Here is a 22,604-nt window from a genome sequence, read left to right as displayed (position 1 = left end):
CCCTAAGTTGGGTGGGAAATGCATTCCTTATCATTATGATTTGGTGGCCAAGTGTAAGGAATGTGGGGTTGCACATGAGTTAATATCATAGACTCTAGCTCAGTATGTCTACCCAGCTCCCTATGGCAGCTTTCCACATTCAGCATTTATTAAATTGGTAATGAACTCTGTATCTGGAAACTTGGCATAAACTTGGGCAGGTTTCTGTCTCTGGGGTGGGCGTCTCTTGTGGGAATGAACTGCTGCATCCATGCTTCCCAGCAGTGAGCTCTCTGTCCAGACTAGTCGGCTAACCAGCTCTAACATCAGCCTCACTTTCATGGTGTCCACCAGGATCTGCTGAGCTGTGGTCACTAACTCCTCCTGGTGGCTCTGAATTTCCAGCTGAAAATGGAGCTTCTGAGCTACCAGTGTGATGTTCCTTGAGGACAGGAGCAGAGACTCAGCAGCAGCCCCCATTTCCTCCTAGAGCCACTCTTCCTCAGAGTCTCCTGCCAGCCTGAACAGATAGGTTTAGCTCAGCATCTACCAGCACTCCATGAATGTAATGTTACAAAAAAAGAAACAACCCCACACATAAACTATGACACATAGATGTTACAGAGGACTAGATGGCACAGTGGTAAAGAATCTGCCTGCCAATACAGGAGTCACAGGAGGTGGTAGATTCCATCTCCAGTCAGGAAGAACCCCTGGAAGAGGTACCCACTCCAGTATTCTTGCCTGGAAAAGCCCATGGACAGAGGAGTTTGGTGGACTACAGTCCATGGGGTTGCAAAGAGTCAGATAGGACTGAGCAACTGAACACACACACACACACACACACACACACACGAAGCCTACATTAGAGATATAAGGTCTATATGTATGGTGACAGAAGCCTCTCTAAGATATGATATTGAGTAAATAAAACCAAACTACAAAATAGTGTCTTTGGCAAGATCTCATTTGTTTTCGTTTATGTACAGATCTACATAGAGAATCATTTATCTACAAGAACAATTATCAAACTCTGGTTCTATCTTGTTGTCTTATGATATGGTTCATTCCTTTCGAATTGCTCTTATTTTCTCTGCACTGAACATGTACATTTACTACAAAAACCAATAAGCCTCTTTTAGTAAGGAAAAAATCTCTAGAATCTCATTTCAATCTGTGTCATCCAGAGGAGAGGTTTTGTGTAACAAAAATCAGTTTCCATGAACACAGATGTCCACAGCAACTGTTTTGCTCATGTGATTGCAAACATTTCTTTTTCAATACTAATCCCTAACCACACAAAACAAAATAAGAAAAGATCCCCCCTACTGCCTAATCACATAATGGTTAGTCTTTGCACGTGAGGCTGAACTCTATGCCTTTGGAATTTTTAAAATATTTTTATCTATTTATTTGGAATACTTAAAAATTATTTATTTTTTTATTTATAAGTAAATAAAAATAAAATATTTTATTTATTTATTTGGGTCTTAGTTCAATGGTAAAGAATCCTCCTGCCAATGCAGGAGACGCAGGAGACTCGGGTTCGATCCCTGGGTCAGGAAGATCCCCTGGAGAAGGAAATGGCAACCCATTCCAGTATTCTTGCCTGAAAAATTCCATGGACAGAGGGGCATGTCCAGTCTCAGTCCGTAGAGTCACAAAGAGGACAGGACTGAGGGACTGAGCATGCATGGGTCTTAGTTGCAGCATGTGGGATCTAGTTCCCTGACTCAGGATTCGACCTGGGCCCCCTGCACAGGGGGAATGGGGTCTAAGCCACTGGACCACCAGGGAGGTCCCATGTGCCTTTGGAATTGTAGGGTGGGAAGACAAGACACAGAAGTACCAGCCTGAGTGATTTCAGAGAAGCTCCTCTCAGTTTTGATCCCTTACCTAGTGGCAGCCAATTTCGGAGCTCCTTATCCCTTCTTCCCCCAACAATCCAGCTACCCTCATGTAAAATATTCCCTGAGTTCCCAGTGTGCAGAATCATGCCAACCCAAACAACCCAGTACAGAAAAATGCTAAAACATTGAGGCAAAGGAATTGTGGGGAGAATGTGTGACAGCTGTTGTCCTCCCTTATTTTATTTTTGACTCCTTGTGGAGAATTTGCATATCAGCTGCTCAACCCATGAATTTGACTGTGCCTCATCCTGCTAGCTGTTCAGTTACAGAGCTGGGGCTCCCACTCTCTTCCTAATTCCCTGGGTTTTCTCATGGGAGAGATACAAAGCAGTCAAGGATCAGGGTTGTATATGTGAAACGAGGTTGTGAAATCCAGTGCCAAGGCAATTAATGGCTATATTTGAATATATGACCTTGAGTACCAGGGACTTCCTCCAATATTCTTGCCTAGAGAATCCCATGGACAGAGCAGCCTGGCAGGCTACAGTCCATGGTGTCGCAAAGAGTCAGACACCAGAGACTCCACACAGAGTTCAAACCATGCGATGATTTGTCCAAATGAATTACCTGATGACCTGCTAGCCTTCCCATCTTCCCCGCCTCTTTTCTGAGACCTTTGGAACATTTTCCAGGCCTCCTTTCTCCCTTCACTCCTATCCCAGCTTTTAACTCCAGCTAAGACAATGTTTTGAATTTGAAGCTACAGTTGAAGTTCCCTTAGCATTGCACCTTCTCTTTCAAGAATTTTGATTCTTAACCATTGCAAGATGTGGCACTATTATCCTTTACAAAGTTCTGTTCTTCTTCATCTCCCCTTGTATGGAGGTTTTGGGTTTCTGTTTGTGGATTAGAGTTGTTTATCAATATTTGTCTTGGTTTTCTTGCTTTTTTGAGTTGGGGTACATGGTGGTATAGTCACTAAATCCTTTCTTATCTGCATTCATATGCTTCCTGTTTCAGGTTAATGTTAAGCTGTCTAGGTAGAGTGTTCTTAATGGCAGGCCATTCTTCTCTGGAATCCATAAACTTGGTTCCAGCATCTTCTGACCTCCAGAATTACAGGTAAGAAATCTGAAGCCAGTCTATTTGATACCAGTCTAATTGATCTTCCATTATAAGTTGTGTTTTCTTCTGTCTGAAAGCACTAATTGCTCAGGAATTATGCCAACCTCTGCTTTATGTATATCATTCCTGTGCAATCTCATCCAAAACCCAAAACCAAAACAGGGAGCAATTTTTATGTACAGATTTGGATCATTAGTTGGCGCAGAGAAATTTTCTTCTGTTATTTGTTTAATTATTGCCTCTCCCCAATCTCTTCATGTTTCTCCTTCTAGAAGCCTCATTATTTGTAAATTGTGTCTCCTGAATCTATCCTCCAATTCTACTATTTTTTTCATGCATGATGTCTATATGTTTCTGATTCTACTCTATGGTTGAATTGTAGCTTGACCTATCAGGTCACTAGTTTGAATCATAATAGTAAATATCCTCAAACTTCAGCTTTCAATCCATGAGAATATCAGACCAACCTTCTTCCCAAGAACATAGATAAAAGATGGATAAAATATTTTTTTTTAAATCCAGATATTTTAAGGTGCTAGAGACCGACCAAGCCAGCCAGGATTTATTCCCAAATAACACAGGCCAAGAGGCTCAAAAACCAGGTGAAAAGCAGCAGCTATGCCAAGACTTCAATAGTCTCATGGTACTCAGAAAACAAAAATTAGAGTTTGGGTCTCATCAATGTGGGGAGAAGCTGATGAGTATCCCAGGATTTCAGCTGAGACCCCAAAAGTTTACACCTTAGAAATAACAACAAACTGGAGATAGACATCTCTTAGCAAAGACTGATTGGAGACAGAAATGGCAACCCACTCCAGTATTCTTGCCTAGAGAATCCCGTGGACAGAGGGGCCTGGTGGGCTGCTGTCCATAGGGTCGCACAGAGCCAAACACTACTGAAGCGACTTAGCATGCATGCATGCATTGGAGAAGGAAATGGCAACCCACTCCAGTGTTCTTGCCTGGAGAATCCCAGGGACGAAGGAGCCTGGTGGGCTGCCGTCTATGGGGTCGCACAGAGTTGGACATGACTGAAGCGACTTAGAAGCAGCAGCAGCAGCAAAGACTGAAACTAGTCTTGAAGCATCTCAAGGCTTTGATGGAGAACAGTGACCTCTTCCTACTTTAATTGCCCATCAGAATAAAATTAAATTCTCTCTGGAAGGAGACAATACTATCTAGAAGCACTATAATTTGCATGCATTATGGATCCTATTCAGTTTTTTTTTTATGAGCTCACATGAAAAGATAAATGTAGCATCTCAAATTAATTTGGTAAAGATAGACTTTATAATGGGCTTCCCTGGTGGCTCAGATGGTAAAGAATCTGCCTGCAAGGCAGGAGACCTGGGTTCGATCCCTGGGTCAGGAAGAACCCCTGGAAAAGGCAATGGCTACCCACTCCAGTATTCTTGCCCGGAGAATTCCATGGACAAGGGAGCCTGGTGGGCTACTGTCCATGGGGTCGCAGAGTCGGACAGGACAGAGTGACTGACACACACGGAGACTTTATAATAAATAATGCTGGGACAACTGAGAAGATATCTGTTGCTGGATGTCTGTTGCAAATATTTCCTCCCAGTCTGTGGCTTGACTTCTAATTTTCTTGTCTTTAAAAAACATAAAGTAAGATTCCTATCTTAAGCCAATCATAAGACTGAAAGGATTAGAGAATCTGGATATAAAGTAAAAACTATACAATTACTAGGAGAAAACATAAAGAAATCCCTCTTTAATCTTGGTGTGAGAAAACCTTTGTAACTATGACTCGAAACTCAAAGACAGGGGGACTTCCCTGTGGTCCAGTGGTTAAGAATTCACCTTGCAATGTGGGGAATGCCAGTTTGATCTCTGGTTGGGGAACTAAGATCCCACATACCATGGAGCAACTAAGCCCGCACACCACAACTACTGAGCCTGTGAGTTTTGGAGCTCAAGTACCTCGACTAGAGAGTCTCTGCACTGCAACTAAGACCCAACACAGCCTAATAAATAAATAAAACAAGGCTCTCATCCCCTGGTGTGCTCCCTTTCCTTGAGTGTGGGGGGACCTGTGAAAAAGATGAGAAGGCATCCTGTGATTACAGGAAAAGGAGTTTGGGGAGATGTAATTAAGGTCCTTGACCGTTGGCTTGAGTTAATCAAAGGAGGATTATCTTGGGTTAGCCTGACCAAACCAGGGGAGCCCTCAAAAGGGCAAGTGCTTCCTTCTTAAAGAGATCTGAAGCAGCAGAGACACCCTCCTGTTGGCCTTGAAGAAGCAAACTGCCACATAATGGAGAGGGCCACGTCTCAGGGCCTCGGTTTTCCAATCTGAGGAACTGAATTCTGCCAGCAAGCTAGAAGCTTGGAAGGGGACCTGAGCCTCATATGAGATGGGGGCCCAATTGATACCTGGGTCACCCAGCTCACCCAGCCCAGTGAGGCTCCCCAACAGCCAACCAGCCACCCCAGGCCCAGACTCCTAACCACAGGCACTCTGAAACGATAAAGGGGTGTTGTTTTCAGCTGCTGACTGGGTGGTAATTTGTAATCCAACAGTGGAAAAACCAATACAATTACAAATGAATTTACACTGAAGGGGATGGAGAAGAAAAGAACAAACCTAAATAACTCTAGAGAACAGAATTTTTCCAGGAGAGAGTCAAGCTAAAAACAGTAAGAACTACATAAAAATACTTCCCTTTAGTTAGTCAATCTGTTTCTCATAATGAAAGCCAGGAGGGGCCTTCCCTGGCAGCTCCCAGCCTGTAGAATGCAGGCTTAGTAGTTGTGGTACATGGGCTTAGTTGCTCCGTGGCAGATGAGATCTTCTGGGATTAGGGATCGACCCATGTCTCCTGCATTGGCAGGCAGATTCTTTACCACTGAGCCACCAGAGATGCTTCCCCTTAATTTTCATTATCCACAATATATCCACTTATTTTAAGCCCTATACACATGAAGGAATTGCAAATTTAACTCTCAACCACATGATAAATAGTTCATCCCTTCATACTGCTAAGTAGTATTATATTGTATGCCTATACCAGTTTGTTTATTCATTTGTCAGCTGGTGGACTTTAGGGTTGTTTTTAGCTTTTGGTTGGTTACAAATAAAGCTGCTATGAATATTAGTGTGTAAGATTTTGGGTGCACATATGCTGTCATTTCTCTTGATATGACATTTTTCTTGAAATGACCTAGGGGTGGTAGGCATGTGTTTAATTTTCTTTTAAAAAATTACTTAAAAAAATAAAAATAAAAAATTACTTTATTGAATTATAGTTGATTTACAATGTTGTGTTAATTACTGTGGTATAGCAAAGAGACTCAGTTACACATATATATATATATATATTCTTTTGTGTATTCTTTTCCATTTTGGTTTATCGCAGGATATTGAATATAGTTCCCTGTGCTAAAGGGTAGGATCTTATTGCTTATCCACTCTGTACATAATAGTCTGCACCCGCTAATCCCCAATTCGCAATCCATCCCTTCCCCACCACCCCCCTTGGCAACCACATTTCTGTTTTATAGGTAAGTTCATTTGCGTCATATTTTAGATTCTACATATCATGATATCTGTCTTTCTCTGACTTACTTCACTTACTATGATACTCTCTAGGTCCATCTCTGTTGCTGAAAATGGCATGATTTCATTCTTTTCATGGTTGAGTAATATTCCATTGTATTAATATATATGTACCACATCTTCTTTATCCATTCATCTGTCGATTGATATTTAAGCTGTTTCCATGTCTTGGCTATTGTGAATAGTGCTGCTGTGAACATAGAGGTGCACGTGTCTTTTTGAATAGTTTTGTCCAGATGACATATGTTTAACTTGTAAAGAAACTGCCGAAGTGTTTTTCAAGGTAGTTGTATGGTGTTGCATTCTCGTCAGCCCTGTGTGAGGCCTGGTTCCTCCACATCCTCACCATCACTTGGTATAGTCTTTTAAAGTTTAGTCATTGCAATCAAGTATATAATGCTATCTCACTGTGGTTTTCATTTGTATGTCCTTAATGGCTAATCTCTCTATTTGAATGCAGAGTTTCAAAGAATAGCCAGGAGAGATAAGAAAGCCTTCCTCAGAGATCAATGCAAAGAAATAGAGGAAAACAACAGAATGGAAAAGACTAGAGATCTCTTTAAGAAAATTAGAGATACCAAAGGAACATTTCATGGAAGGATGGGCTCAATAAAGGACAGAAATGGTATGGACCTAACAGAAGCAGAAGATATTAAGAAGACGCAGCAAGAATACACAGAAGAACTATACAAAAAAGATCTTCATGACCCAGATAATCACAACGGTGTGATCACTCACCTAGAGCCAGATATCCTAGAATGTGAAGTCAAGTGGGCCTTAGAAAGCATCACTACCAACAAAGTTAGTGGATGTGATGTAATTCCAGTTGAGCTATTTCAAACCTTGAAAGATGATGCTATGAAAGTGCTGCACTCAATATGCCAGCAAATTTGGAAAACTCAGCAGTGGCCACCGGACTGGAAAAGGTCTGTTTTCATTCCAGTCCCTAAGAAAGGCAATGCCAAAGAATGCTCAAACTACCACACAATTGTACTCATCTTACACACTAGTAAAGTAATGCTCAAAATGCCTCTTGATGAAAGTGAAAGAGGAGAGTGAAAAAGTTGGCTTAAAGCTCAACATTCAGAAAACTAAGATCATGGCATCTGGTCCCATCACCTCATGGGAAATAGATAGGGAGACAGTGGAAACAGTGTCAGACTTTAATTTTGGGGGCTCCAAAATCACTGCAGATGGTGATTGCAGCCATGAAATTAAAAGACGCTTACTCCTTGGAAGGAAAGTTATGACCAACCTAGATAGCATATTATCAAGCAGAGACATTACTTTGCCAACAAAGTCCGTCTGGAGGCTATGGTTTTTCCAGTGGTCATGTATGGATGTGAGAGTTGGACTGTGAAGAAAGCTGAGAGCCGAAAAATTGATGCTTTTGAACTGTGGTGTTGGAGAAGACTCTTGAGAGTCCCTTGGACTGCAAGGAGATCCAACCAGTCCATCCTGAAGAAGATAAGTCCTGGGTGTTCATTGGAAGGACTGATGCTGAAGCTGAAACTCCAATACTTTGGCCACCTCATACGAAGAGTTGACTCATTTGAAAAGACCCTGATGCTGGGAAGGATTGGGGGCAGGAGGAGAAGGAGATGACAGAGGATGAGATGGCTGGATGGCATCACCGACTCGATGGGCATGAGTTTGAGGAAACTCTGGGAGTTGGTGATGGACAGGGAGGCCTGGCGTGCTGCGCTTCATGGGGTCGCAAAGAGTGGGACACAACTGAGCAACTGAACTGAACTGAACTGAATGGCTAATAATGTTTTACTTTCATATGAAAATAAATTCTTTCCCAGGAATTTTTTCATATGCTTACTTGCCATCTGTGTAGTTCCTTTGGTAAAGCGTCAGTTCAAATCTTTTGACCATTTTTATGAAGTTTTTTTCTCACTACTGAGATTTAATGGTTCTTTACACATTTTTGATATAGTTCTTTATCAGATTGTTGTTGTTCAGTTGCTCAATTGTGTCCGACTCTGTGATCCCATAGACTGCAGCATGCAAGTCTTCCCTGTCCTTCACCATCTCACGAAGCTTAAACTCATGTCCATTGAGTCAGTGATGCCATGCAACCATCTCATCCTCTGTCATCCCCTTCTCCTTCGGCCTTCAATCTTTCCCAGCATCAGGGTCTTTTCTAATGAGTCGGCTCTTTGCATCAGGTGGCCAAAGTACTGGCGTTTCAGCTTCAGCATCAGTCCTTCCAATGAATATTCAGGGTTGATTTCCTTTCGGATTGACTGGTTGGATATCCTTGCAGCTCAAGGGACTCTCAAGAGTCTTCTCCAGCACCACAGTTCAAAAGCAAGAATTCTTCGGCACTCAGCCTTTTTTATGGTCCAACTCTCACATCCATACATGACTACTGGAAAACCACAGCTTTGATTATATGGACTTTTGTTCAGATAGATGCTTTATTAATATTTTCTCCCAGTTTCCAGCTTCTTTTCATTCTTTTAGTAGTAGCTTCTTTTCATCCTCTTCTTTTGAAGAGCAAAAGTTTTTTATTTTTGAAAAAAATGTAATTTTTTCTTTTATAGATTATGCTTTTGACATTATGTCTATAAAATCTTTTGCTAACCTGAGATAGCAAAGATTTTTTCCCTGTATTTCCCTCTAGAAGTTTTATAGACTTAGAATTGATATTTATGTCTGTGATTCATTTGGGGTTAATTTTTATATATGATCTATTTTTGTATACCCAAGCCTCCTGTGTTGAAGGTAGATTCTTTACTGACTGAGTCAACAGGGAAGCCCTATGATCTAAGACAGTGGTCCCCAACCTTTCCAGCACCTCGAAGACAATTTTTCCACAGACCAGGGGGCAGGGAGATGGCTTCAGGATGACTTAAGTGCATAACATTTATTGTCACTTTGTTTCTGTTGTTATTACATCAGTTCCACCTCAGATCACCAGGCATTAGAACCCAGAGGGTGGAGACCCCGTTTTGAGGTATATGTCAAAATTCATCTTTTTGGTATATGAACATCCAATTATTTCAGCACTATTTGTCGAAAACCTAACCACTTTCACTGATTTGCCTTTACACCTTTGTATTAATAAAAAATCATTACTAATTTATATTAGAGTCTAAAAAGTCAAGGATTAATGCCATAATGAACTAACTAATGCACAGTGTACAACATTAAAGGAATAATTTAAAGATATATAACTGCATAATGGAAGAGAAATCGTATAGAGTATTTACTGGACCACAATGTACATTGGACTAGAAATCAGAAAGATAACTAGAAAATATTCAGCTGTGTGGTCCAGGAGAGACTGAAGTTAGAAGTGAAGAAGAGAGAAGATGTGTTAAGCCAACACCTTTCCCAGGTTTGCTGTGATGCCCATGCGGGCTGTTCAGGCACAGCCCCAAAGGCACTGTTCACCCAGACCCTGAAGCACACGGTACCCCAGGGCCCTTTCCTGTCTGATCTAATATGGCTTCCCAGGTGGCTCGATGGTAAAGAACCTGCCTACCAATGCAGGACACACGAGTTTGATCCCTGGGTCAGGAAGATTCCCCCAGGAGAAGGAAATGACAACCCGCTCCAGTATTCTTGCCTGGGAAATCCCATGGACTGAGGAGTCTGGTGGGCTGCAATTCACAGGGTTGCAAAAAGAGTCAAACATGACTGAGTGACTAAATGACAACAAAACAGCATGATCTAATATATTACACACACACATACAGATATATGCATTTGTGTGTATGTATGTGTGTGTATTGATGAATTGATATGCTTTATATGAATTTTTTTAGATAAAAAGGGAGAGATAGGGAAGGAAAAAGGATAGGAAGAGGGAGTAGGAAGGAGAGAGAGAAAGAAAGAAAAAATCTCTGGAATCAGTATATACCAAATGTTCCCAGTGGTTGCCTATGGGCTAGAGGTTTATGGATAATTCTTTTCTTCCTTATCACATCCATATTTTCTAAATGTACATCCCATGATACATTTTTAAACAAAAGGAAACACACTTGTGTTGGCCTCTTCTCCTGGGGTCTCTCCTTCTGCCCACACTGACATGGCAAGTTCCTCTGGCCTCCTGAGAGCTTAGCCAGCAGAGAGAGACATGGAACTTGCCAGCCAGACGCTTAGCACATTCTCTACTGACTGCATCCACTTGCATTTTCATGAGTACCATTGGAGGAGCTGCCCTGAAAGCTGAGGGAACCTGGGTCTCCTGCATTGCAAGTAGATTCTTTACCATCTGAGCCACCACAATTGCTGTATCATATGATAATTCTATTTTTGGTTTTTTGAGAACTTATGTACAATATTGAATTCTCTTTGCTTCTAATTCACATGCCATGTGAGTTGTGGGATCTTAGTTCCTCAACCAGGAACCAGTTCCTCAACCATGGAACCCAGACCATAGGAGTGAAAGCACTGAATCCTAACCATTAGACCACCACGTTTGATCCCTGTGTCGGGAAGATTCTCTGGAGAACGGACTGGCTACCCACTCCAGTATCCTTGCCTGGAGAACCCCATGGACAGAGGAGCCTGGTGGGCTACAGTCCATGAGGTTGCAAAGAGTTGGACACAACTGAGCAACTAACACACACACACTAATTTAATGCTCTTTTGTACATTCTAAGTTTTTAATGCAATACATTTTGTTATCACACACAAAAGGGGCACACTAAACTTTGGGAGAAGTTAAATATCATTTTTGTCTGCTTCATTATAAATGCCTTTGCTGTATCATCCATTATGGGCAAGCAAATTATTTATAAAGATCTATTTATAATGATCTTTGCTCATGACCATTGGAACTAGTCCAGCCCATCATATTGGAGCAACACTGCAAATAATTCGTATTCTGACAGGGACTGGTTCCCAGGCCATAGCAGTGAAAGCACTGAATCCTAACCATTAGACCACCAGGGAATTGCTTGGTATTTTATTAATAGATTCGGTTTTTACATCTTTGGAATTGATTTCACAGATGTGGTGCTGTGTCCTTCTCAATGGACCACATCAGCAGGTATGTGATGTTATTTTTGTCCCAATAATAGTAATATTCATTTTGACCACTTAGGTGGAGTGAAAAATGCCATGTTTCTCCTCTGTAAAACTACTATTTCCCCTTTGTAAGTAGTAAATACTCTTCAGGGAGAAACCTAAAAACAATATAAATATCCTGCTGTTTGTTAGCACTTATTTTGGCATCTACCATGACCCTTGCCTGGAACAGTTATTACTATGATAGATGATTCTCTGTTCATATTAATTCTAGTTCTATATTAGCTTAAAAATTTTGTTTGAAAGCCTTCTTCCCCATTGTAAATCAATACTATAAGTATCTCCCCTAATTAACAAATGTTAATTAACACTTTGGGCTTCTCTGGTGGCTCAGAGGGTAAAGAATCTGCCTGCAGTATGAGAGACCTAGGTTTGATCCCTGGGTGGGGAAGAGCCCATGGAGAAGGGAGTGGCAACCTACTCTAGTATTCTTGCTTGAAGAATTCCATGCACAGAGGAGCCAGGGGCCTGGTGGGCAACAGTCCATGGGCTCACAAAGAGTTGGACACCACTGAGCTACTAACACACAGACACACACAATCGATATTTAAGCATCTACTTTGTTTTAATGTTTCACCATAAGGTTTACTAAACTAGGTCATTTTGCTTGTTTCTACTTTTCCCAGTTTTAAATAATGACACAATAAATGTTCTGTAAATACATCTTAGCTCGTATTTGTCAGTGTCTCCTTAGGATTAATTAGTAAGATTGGAATTAATGAGTCAACAGGTACATATTTCTACAGTCTTGGATCTATTTTATCAAACTATGCTCAAAGACACCAATTACCATTTCTGTCATGAGTATATGAGATGACCCATTTCTGCCAACATTGAATATTATCATTATTCTTTAATCTTTGCCAATATGTCAGGCCAGAAAAATAATGTCCTACCACTTTAATTTGCATTTCTTTGCTAAATGTTTGGCAAAATAATTATTGAGGATTACTAAGATTGAATGTATATTTCAGATTTTAAAATTCACTTTTATTTCTTCTTCACTGAAATAGTTGAGAAATAGTTTCATCACTTTTCTGTTTAGGTATTTGACTTTTCCTAATTGATATAGTTGTATGTTTTCTGTTTGCTCCACTGCTCATGAGAGCAAGGACTGTGAACATCTTGGGTTTTTTTTTTTTTTTGGCCATGCCTTGAGGCTTACGGGATCTTAGTTCCCAGACCAGGAATCGAACCCGTGACCTCAGAAGTGGAAATGTGGAGCTCTGACCACTGGATTGCCAGGGAATTCCCCTGTGAGTTTCCTATTCATGCTAGGTGGTCAATAAATACATGTCAGATGAAAGACACAAATATTTATGAGTTTTTTAAGATATAACTGAAGCAATCACGTGTCAGGTACCATGTGCCAGGCACTGTGCTCAGTGACTTGTGTGTATTATTTCTCATATCCTGATGACAGTCCTATGAGATTTAGTTATTATCTTTACCTTCACAGAGGAGACATGGAGTAATTTCAAGAACTTAGCTTTAACTGAACAATGAGTAAGTGGTGGGGATGGGATTCAAACACAGGAAATGTAGTTCTAGCATTTACATTAAAGTTTGGAGCTATAAAAATATAAAAGTTTTGTTGTAGTATTCAACTTTCATTTATAGAGTTTGGTTCTGTGGTTACAACTAAGCTCTTTTACATTAACCTTGGAACTGGAAGTTTAATATGGAAATAATTTGTGTGCCAATTTACAAGTAAAGAATCAGTCCCCATGTACCACATGACAGGCATAAAAACTGTGTTTAGACAACTCTGATTATTTCCATAATAAAAAATAATCTGTGGAGGAGCTGTCCCAAGATGATGGAAGAATAGGATGGGGAGATTTCTCCCCCACAAATTCATCAAAAGATCATTTGAATGTTGAGTAACTTCCACAAAACAACTTCTGAATGCTGGCAGAGGACACCAGGCACCCAGAAAGGCAGCCCATTCTCTTCAAAAAGGAGAGATGTGATTGATTGTCTGATTGCTCTCTACCCTTTTGACTCTCCCTTTTCTTACCCAGGTCACCTCTATCTCCTTCCTCTCCCTTCTCTTCTCTACTTAATTCTGTGAATCACTCTGGGTGTTCCAGGCTGTGGAGAACACTTAAGAAACTGATTACTGGCTAGACTGCTCTCTCCCATTTTGACTCCCCCTATTCTCCTCCTGGCCACTGCTATCTCCCTCCCCTCTCTCCTCTTCTCTATGTAAGTCTGTGAATCTCACTGGGTGTCCTTCACTGTGGAGAACTGTTTCACCATTAACCTAGATGTCTTATCATCTGTGCTGTATGGATGGAGAAGTCTTGAGGCTACTGTAAGAGAAAGATTGAAAGCCAGAGGCAGGAGGCCTAACTCCAAAACTTGAGAACATCAGAGAACTCCTGATTCCGGGGAACATTAATAGACAAGAGCTCACCCAAAAGTCTCCATACCTAATAACTACACTGAAATCAAGCTCCACCCAAGAGCCAACAAGTTCCAGTGCAAGACATACCATGCTAATTCTCCAGCAAAGCAGAAACACAACCCTAAGCATTAAAAGACAGGCTGCCCAAAGCCATGCCAAACCTATAGACACCCCAAAACTCACTACTGGACACTTCATTGCACTCCAGAGAGAAGAGATCCAGCTCCACCCACCAGGACACGGATGCAAGCTCTCCCAATCAGGAAACCTTGACAAGTCACTAGTCCAACCCACCCACAAGGAGCAGACTCCTCAATAAAGAGAAACCACAAATGTCCAGCCTCCAGAAAGGGCACAGCAATCTAAACAAAATGAAAAAGCAGAGAAATATTCAGCAGGTAAAAGAGCATGATAAATACCCACCAAACCAAACAAAAGATGAGGAGATAGGGAATCTACCTGAAAAAGAATTCAAAATAATGATAGTAAAGATGATCCAAAATCTTGAAAACAAAATGGAGTTACCGATAAATGGACTAGAGACAAGGAATGAGAAGATGCAATAAATGTTTAACAAGGACCTAGAAGAAATAAAGAAGAGTCAGTCAATAATGAATAATGCAATAACTGAGATCAAAAGCACTCTGGAGGGAACCAATAATAGAATAACTTAGGCAGAAGAGAGGATAAGTGAGGTGGAAGATAGAATGGTGGAAATAAATGAAGCAGAAAGGAACAAAGAAAAAAGAATTAAAAGAAATGAATACAACCTCAGAGACCTCTGGGACAATGTTAAATGCCCCAACATTCAAATCATGGGTATCCCAGAAGAAGACAAAAAGAAAGGGCATGAGAAAATACTTAAGGAGATAACAGTTGAAAACTTCCCTAAAATGGGAAGGAAATAGCCACCCAAGTCCAAGAAACCCAGAGAGTCCCAAACAGGATAAACCAAAGGCAAAACACCCCAAGACACATATTAATCCAACTAATGAAGATCAAACACAAAGAGCAAATATTAAAAGCAGCAAGGGAAAAGCAACAAATAACACATAAGGGGATCCCCATAAAGATAACAGCTAATCTTTCAATAGAAACTCTTCAGGTCAGAAGGGAATGACAGGACACACTTAAAGTGATGAAAGAGAAACACCTACAACCCAGATTACTATACCCAGCAAGGATCTCATTCAGATATGAAGGAGAAATCAAAAGCTTCTCAGATAAGCAAAAGCTGAGAGAATTCAGCACCACCAAACCAGCTCTTCAACAAATGCTACAGGATCTTCTCTAGACAGGAAACACAGAAAAGGTTTGTAAACTCAAACCCAAAACAACAAAGTAAATGGCAATGGGATCATATGTAATAATTACCTTAAATGTAAATGGGTTGAATGCCCCAACCAAAAGACAAAAACTGGCTGAATGGATACAAAAACAAGACCCCTATATATGCTGTCTACAAGAGACCCACCTCAAACCAAGGGACAAATAGAGACTGAAAATGAAGGGCTGGAAAAATATATCTCATGCAAGTGGAGACCAAAAGAAAGCAGGAGTAGCAATACTCATATCAGGTAAAATAGACTTTGAAATAAAGACCATGAAAAGAGACAAAGAGAGACAATACATAATGATCAAAGGATCAATCCCAAGAAGATATAACAATTATAAATATATATGCACCCAACATAGGAGCACTTCAATACATAAATCAAATGCTAACAAGTATGAAAGGGGAAATTAACAGTAACACAATAATAGTGGGAGACTTTAATACCCAGCTCATATCTATGGGTAGATCAACCAAACAGAAAATTAGTAAGGAAACACAAGCTTTAAATGATATAATGGACGAGTTAGACCTAATTAATATATATTAAAAAAAAAAGCAGAGACATTACTTTGCCAACAAAGGTCCGTCTAGTTGAGGCTATGGTTTTTCCAGTGGTCATGTATGGATATGAGAGTTGGACTATAGAGAAAGCTGAGCACAGAAGAATTGATACTTTTGAACTGTGGTGTTGGAGAAGACTCTTGAGAGTCCCTTGGACTGCAAGGAGCTCCAGCCAGTCCATCCTAAAGGAGATCAGTCCTGGGTGTTCATTGGTAAGACTGATGTTGAAGCTGAAGCTCCAATACTTTGGCCACCTGATGCAAAGAGCTGACTCATTTGAAAAGACCCTGATGCTGGGGAAGATTGAGGGCAGGAGGAGAAGGGGTCGACAGAAGATGAGATGGTTGGATGGCATCACCGACTCAATGGACATGGGTTTGGGTGGACTCCGGGAGTTGGTGATGAACAGGGAAGCCTGGCATGCTGCGGTTCATGGGGCTGCAAAGAGTCAGACATGACTGAGCGACTGAACTGGACTGAACTGAGGGCATTTCACCCCAAAACAATGAATTTCACCTTTTTCTCAAGTGCACATGGAACATACTCCAGGATACATCGCATCCAGGGCCATAAATCTAGTCTTGGTAAATTCAAAAAAATTGAAATCACTTCAAGCATATTTTCTGATCACAATGTAGTAAGATTAGATGTCAACTATAGGAAAAAAAAATACAAACATATGGAGGCTAAACAACACACTTGTGAATAACCAACAGATCATGAAATAAATCAAAAAGGATATAAAAATATGCATATAAACAAATGAAAATGACAACACGACAACCCCAAACCTACAGGATTCAGTAAAAGCAGTGCTAAGAGGAAGGCTCATAGCAATACAAGCTTACCTCAGGAAACAAGAGAAAAGTCAAACAAATAACCTAACTTTATACACCTAAAGCTACAAGAAGAAGAAGAAATGAAGAACCCCAAAGGTAGTAGAAAGAAATCATAAAAATCAGAGCAGAAATAAATGAAAAAAAAAAGATACTATAGCAAAAATAAACAAAACTAAAAGCTGTTTCTTTGAGAAGATAAATAAAATAAACAAACCATTAGTCAGACTCATCAAGAAAAAAAGGGAGAAGAATCAAATCAACAAAATTAGAAATGAAAATGGAGAAATCACAACAGATAACACAGAAATGCAAAAGATCATAAGAGGCTACTATCAGCAACTATATGCCAATAAAATGGACAACCTGGAAGAAATGGATGAATTCTTAGAAAAATATAACCTTCCAAAACTGAACAAGGAAGAAATGGAAAATCTCAACAGACCCATCATGAGCATGGAAATCGAAACTGTAATCAAAAATCTTCCAACAAACAAAAGCCAGACCAGATCGCTTCACAGGTGAATTCTACCAAAAATTTAGAGAAGACCTAATACCTATCCTACTCAAATTCTTCAACAAAATTGCAGAGGAAGGTAAACTTCCAAACTCATTCTGTGAGGCCACCATCACCCTAATACCAAAACCAGACAAAGTTTGCCACTAAAAAGGAAAACACAGACCAATATCACTGATGAACATAGATGTAAAAATCCTCAACAAAACCCTAGCAAACAGAGTCCAACAACATATTAAAAAGATCATACATCATGACCAAGTGGGCTTTATCCCAGGGATGCAAGAATTCTTCAATATTCACAAATCAATCAATGTGATACACCACATTAATAAACTGAAAGATAAAAACCATATGATTATTTCAATAGATGCAGAGAAAGCCTTTGACAAACTCCAACATCCATTTATGATAAAAACTCTCCAGAAATCAGGCATAGAAGGAACATACCTCAACATAATAGAAGCCATGTATGATAAACCCACAGCAAACATTATCCTCAATGGCAAAAAATTGAAAGCATTTCCTCTAAAGTCAGGAACAAGACAAGGGTACCCACTCGCACCACTACTATTCAACATAGTTTTGGAAGTTTTAGCCACAGCAATTATAGAAGAAAAAGAAATAAAAGGAATCCAGATTGCAAAAGAAGAAGTAAAACTCTCACTGTTTGCAGATGACATGATCCTCTACACAGAAAACCCTAAAGACACCATAGGAAAATTACTGGAGCTAAATCAATGAATATAGTAAAATTGCAGGATATAAAATGAACACACAGAAATCCCTTGCATTCCTATATACTAACAATGAGAAAACAGAAAGAGAAATTAAGGAAATAATCCCATTCACCTTTGCAATGAAAAGAATAAAATACTTAGGAATAAATTTACCTAAAGAAACAAAAGACCTATATATAGAAGACTATAAAACACTGATGAAAGAAATCAAAGATGACACAAATAGATGGAAACATATACCATGTTTTTGGATCAGAAGAATCAATATAGTGAAAATGAGTACACTACCCAAAGCAATCTATAGATTCAATGTAATCCCTATCAATCTACCAATGGCATTTTTCACAGAACTAGAACAAATAATTTCATAATTTGTATGGAAACATAAAAAAACCTCAAATAGCCAAAGTAATCTTGAGAAAGAAGAATGGAACTGGACAAATCAACCTGCCTGACTTCAGACTGTACAACAAAGCTACAGTCATCAAGACAGTATGGTACTGGCACAAAGACAGAAATAGAGATCAATGGAACAAAATAGAAGCCCAGAGATGAATCCATACACCTATAGACACCTTATCTTTGACAAAGGAAGCAAGAATATACAGTGGAGAAAAGACAACCTCTTCAACAAGTGGTTCTGGGAAAACCAGTCAACCACCTGTAAAAGAATGAAACTAGAACGTTTTCTAACACCATACACAAAAATAAACTCAAAATGGATTAAAAATCTAAATGTAAGACCAGAAACTATAAAACTCCTAGAGGAAAACAGGCATAACACTCTCTGGCATAAATCACAGCAAGATCCTCTATGACCCACCTCCCAGAGTAATGGAAATAAAAGCAAAAATAAACAAATGGGACTTAATTAAACTCAAAAGCTTTTGCACAGAGAAAGAAACTATAAGCAAGGTGAAAAGACAGCCTTCAGAATGGGAGAAAATAATAACAAATGAAGCAACTGACAAAGAATTAATCTCAAAAATATACATGCAGCTCATGCAGCTCAATACCAGAAAAATAAACAATCCAATCAAAAAATGGGCCAAAGAACGAAACAGACATTTCTCCAAAGAAGACATACAGATGGCTAACAAACACATGAAAAGATGCTCAACATCATTCATTATCAGAGAAATGCAAATCAAAACCACAGTGAGGTACAATCTCATGCCAGTCAGAATGCCTGCTATCAAAATGTCTTCAAACAATAAATGCTGAATAGGGTGTGGATTAAAGGGGACCCTCTCACACTGTTGGTGGGAATGCAAACTAGTACAACCACTATGGAGAACAGTGTGGAGATTCCTTAAAAAACTGGAAATAGAAGTGCCATACGACCGAGCAATCCATCTGCTGGGCATACACACAGAGGAAACCAGAATTGAAAAAGACACATGTATCCCAATGTCCATATTTGGCAGCTGAATGGATACGAAAGTTGTGGTACATATACACAATGGAATATTACTCAGCTATTAAAAATAATGCATTTGAGTCAGTTCTCATGAGGTGGATGAAACTGGAGCCTATTATACAGAAAGAAGTAAGTCAGAAAGAGAAACACTAATACAGCATATTAACACATATATATGGAATTTAGAAAGATAGTAATGATGACCCTATATACAAGAGAGCAAAAGAGACACAAATGTAAAGAACAGATTTTTGGACTCTGTGGGAGAAGGCAAGAGTGGGATGATTTGAGAGAATAGCATTGAAACATGTATATTACCATATGTGAAATAGATGACCAGGCCAAGTTCGATGCATGAAACAGGGCACTCAAAGCCACTGCACTGGGACAACCCAGAGGAATGGGATGGGGAAGGAGATGGGAGGGGGTTCAGGAAGGGGGGACATGTATACACCCATGGCTGATTCATGTCAATGTGTGGCGGAACCCACCACAATATTGTACAGTAATTAGCTTCCAATTAAAATAAATAAATTAATTTTTAGGAAAAAAGTGCAAATAATAATAATAATCTGTGAAATAAGAATGACTCTAGAAACCTTTTGATGGGACATATGATGGCTTCTTAGTGGAAAGCTCAGCTAATTCTGAAATGTTTGCCTATTGAAATTACATCCCAACTAATAAATAAAAATATATTAAGTAAGTTTGCTTTATGTTTTTATCAATTTATTTGTCACCTCTGACTTCTTCCCAAAAGTATCTGAGTCTATAATAAGGATGTGTTTATACTCTTCAGCAAACTGATCAAAATAAAGGGATCTTTAAAATTATTACCTTTGGGCAACTTGCACAAACTCTTCACTAGCTTGAACCAGTTCCTCTGCCATCTTCTCCAAAGATGCAAACACTTCATTCTCCATGCCTTTTTTCTCCATTGAGAGGATCAGATGACAAAGCTGAACAGTCATTGGTGAGATGGTTCTCTCACTGGCTTTGTTGTGTATCATGGAGCTGACATCATTCAAGAGAAAAGACTCCATCTGTGGACAGAAGTGTGACATGAATGAGATGGAAAGAGGAAGGCTTGGACTTAACCGTCTAGTTAAGATGTAATAGATTACAACAGATCCAAGTCCCTGCTATGACAGAAGTTAGAGAAATTGTAAAAATACATTTCAAGCACATCAGAGAGCTGAGGCAGCAAGGATTATGAGACATTAAAATTCCAGAGATGGGAGAATCTTTTGGAGACGAGTTAGTATAGATGATTGTTCTTTTGGGGGAATTTGTTAATTCTGGGCACAGTTTGAGGAACAGGGCCTGCATGATTTAGAAGTCCAGTGCTGGACTTCCCCAGTGGTAGGTACAGTGGATAGTAGTCGCCTGCCAATGCAGGGGACACAAGTTCAATCCCTGGTCCAGGAAGATTCCACACACCAAGGAGCAACTATGAGCATGCCACAACTCCTGAAGCCTTCAAGCCCTAGAATCTGTGCTCTGCAACAAACAGCAGCCCCCGCTCACTGCAATTAGAGAAAGCCCACACACAGCAATGAAGACCCAGTGCAATCAAAACTGTTAATAAATAAGTAAAAGAAAATTAGGACCAAGTTTAAAAAAAGAAGTGCTAGAGGAAACAAAAAGAAAATTTTTATAATAAAAACACCTTCCCAAACTTTAGAAACATTACGTAGTCCAACTGCTGAAAACTAAATATAAAGAGAAAAAAAATTACAAGCATCCAGAGAAAAAATTATGCTATCTCTAAAGGAATACTATTAAATTTGACAGGTGACTTCCCCATAGAAAGAAAAGAATCCAGAAGATAATAGAATGACACCTCTAAAGCAATAAAAGAAAATAAATAAATATTTTTAACTTATTTCTTCTATGTCCCACTCGAGTATTCTTGCCTGGAAAATCCCATGGACAGAGGAGCCTAGTAGACTACAGTCCATGGGGTCGCAAAGAGTTGGACACAACTGAGCGACTTCACCTTCACCTCTGTGTCTCAATGGTTAAAAATTAAAACATAAAATTTGTTTTTATTTAGTATTTTTTGAATTTTATTATTTTAGTGGATCATTTTTAATTGGACATCCACACATTATTTTTAGTATGAACTCTGTTCATTAAACATTTTAACGCACCAAAAATGTATTATAAAATAAATTATTCCAGATAAGAAAGAGTTTAAGAGTTTATTCTCGATAAGAAAAATTACTCCTTATAAGAAAAGGAGAATATGATTATTCCTGCTTCTGAGTATGCTTAGAGATCAATCAACACCATCTTACACCAAGAGCATGAGTCATAAAAACTGTTTGATTCATCTTTAATTGACAATCATGAAAGTGTAGCCACCCATAGAGAACCAACAAGGGGGAAACACGGACATTTTTGCTTACCTGGATGGGCAGATGCTTTCCACACTCTAAACCAAAGAGCAGAAGACTGGATTCAGTTTTTTAAAACCAGCCACAGGAATCTATTTACATCCACACTGCAGTTTGAGATTATGGTATCTCCTGACCATTAGCTGACTCTGTCACTGATGTCACCGACAGTATTGCTGACAAGCAAACATCATAATTTATGCATGGAACTATTGAAGGTCTACTGTTTCTGCAGTATTGAAAGTCCTGCTTATTTACAGACACAGGAATCAGATACAGTCTGAGGAAGAATCTAAATGTTTTAATCAATTCAGTCATAAAAATAAGACTCAACTGTGTGTCTTTGAAAAGTTTTGTTGTGGGCAACTGAAAGGAAAGTACGCTTCTAAAAGTAAGATCGCTAAGCAGTTTTATTAACCTGGCTCCTTTCCAGCTCCCTTGTGGGTAGATTTTTGCAAGAAACTGGTTAGTGAGTGAATATTCAGGCTGCTGTTTCCTGGGGAACAATAAAAGAAATGGAGTCTTAAAGTGGAGAGGAAATAGAATTAAATATGTATTTAATGTGTGTACTGAGGCCCAAGGGCCTCCCTGGTAGCTCAGATGGTAAAGAATCTGCCTGCAATGCAGGAGACCAGGGTTTGATACCTGGGCCGGGAAGATCCCCGGGAGAAGGAAATGGCAACCCATTCCAGTTATTCTTGCCTGGAGAATTCCATGGACAGAGGAGCCTGGCACATTACAGTCTATGGGGTCAGAGTCAAAGAGTCAGACAGGACTGAGTGACTAACACACACACACACACACACAC

General features: G+C 39.6%; 1 long non-coding RNA gene across 1 annotated transcript; it reads left to right on the top strand.

Moving 5' to 3' along the window:
• Window positions 1-6,640: 6,640 nt before the first annotated feature.
• On the top strand, window positions 6,641-19,806 carry LOC122442449. Its single transcript, XR_006269651.1, has 3 exons — window positions 6,641-6,776; window positions 13,826-13,829; window positions 19,794-19,806. It is a non-coding gene; the product is annotated as an uncharacterized LOC122442449 (long non-coding RNA).
• The last annotated feature ends 2,798 nt before the right edge of the window (window positions 19,807-22,604 follow it).

Source organism: Cervus canadensis, chromosome 5, assembly GCF_019320065.1.
Source record: "Cervus canadensis isolate Bull #8, Minnesota chromosome 5, ASM1932006v1, whole genome shotgun sequence".
Taxonomy (NCBI): domain Eukaryota; kingdom Metazoa; phylum Chordata; class Mammalia; order Artiodactyla; family Cervidae; genus Cervus; species Cervus canadensis.
Note: the sequence above shows the minus strand (reverse complement) of the source record. Positions and strands in the feature narration are given on the sequence as shown.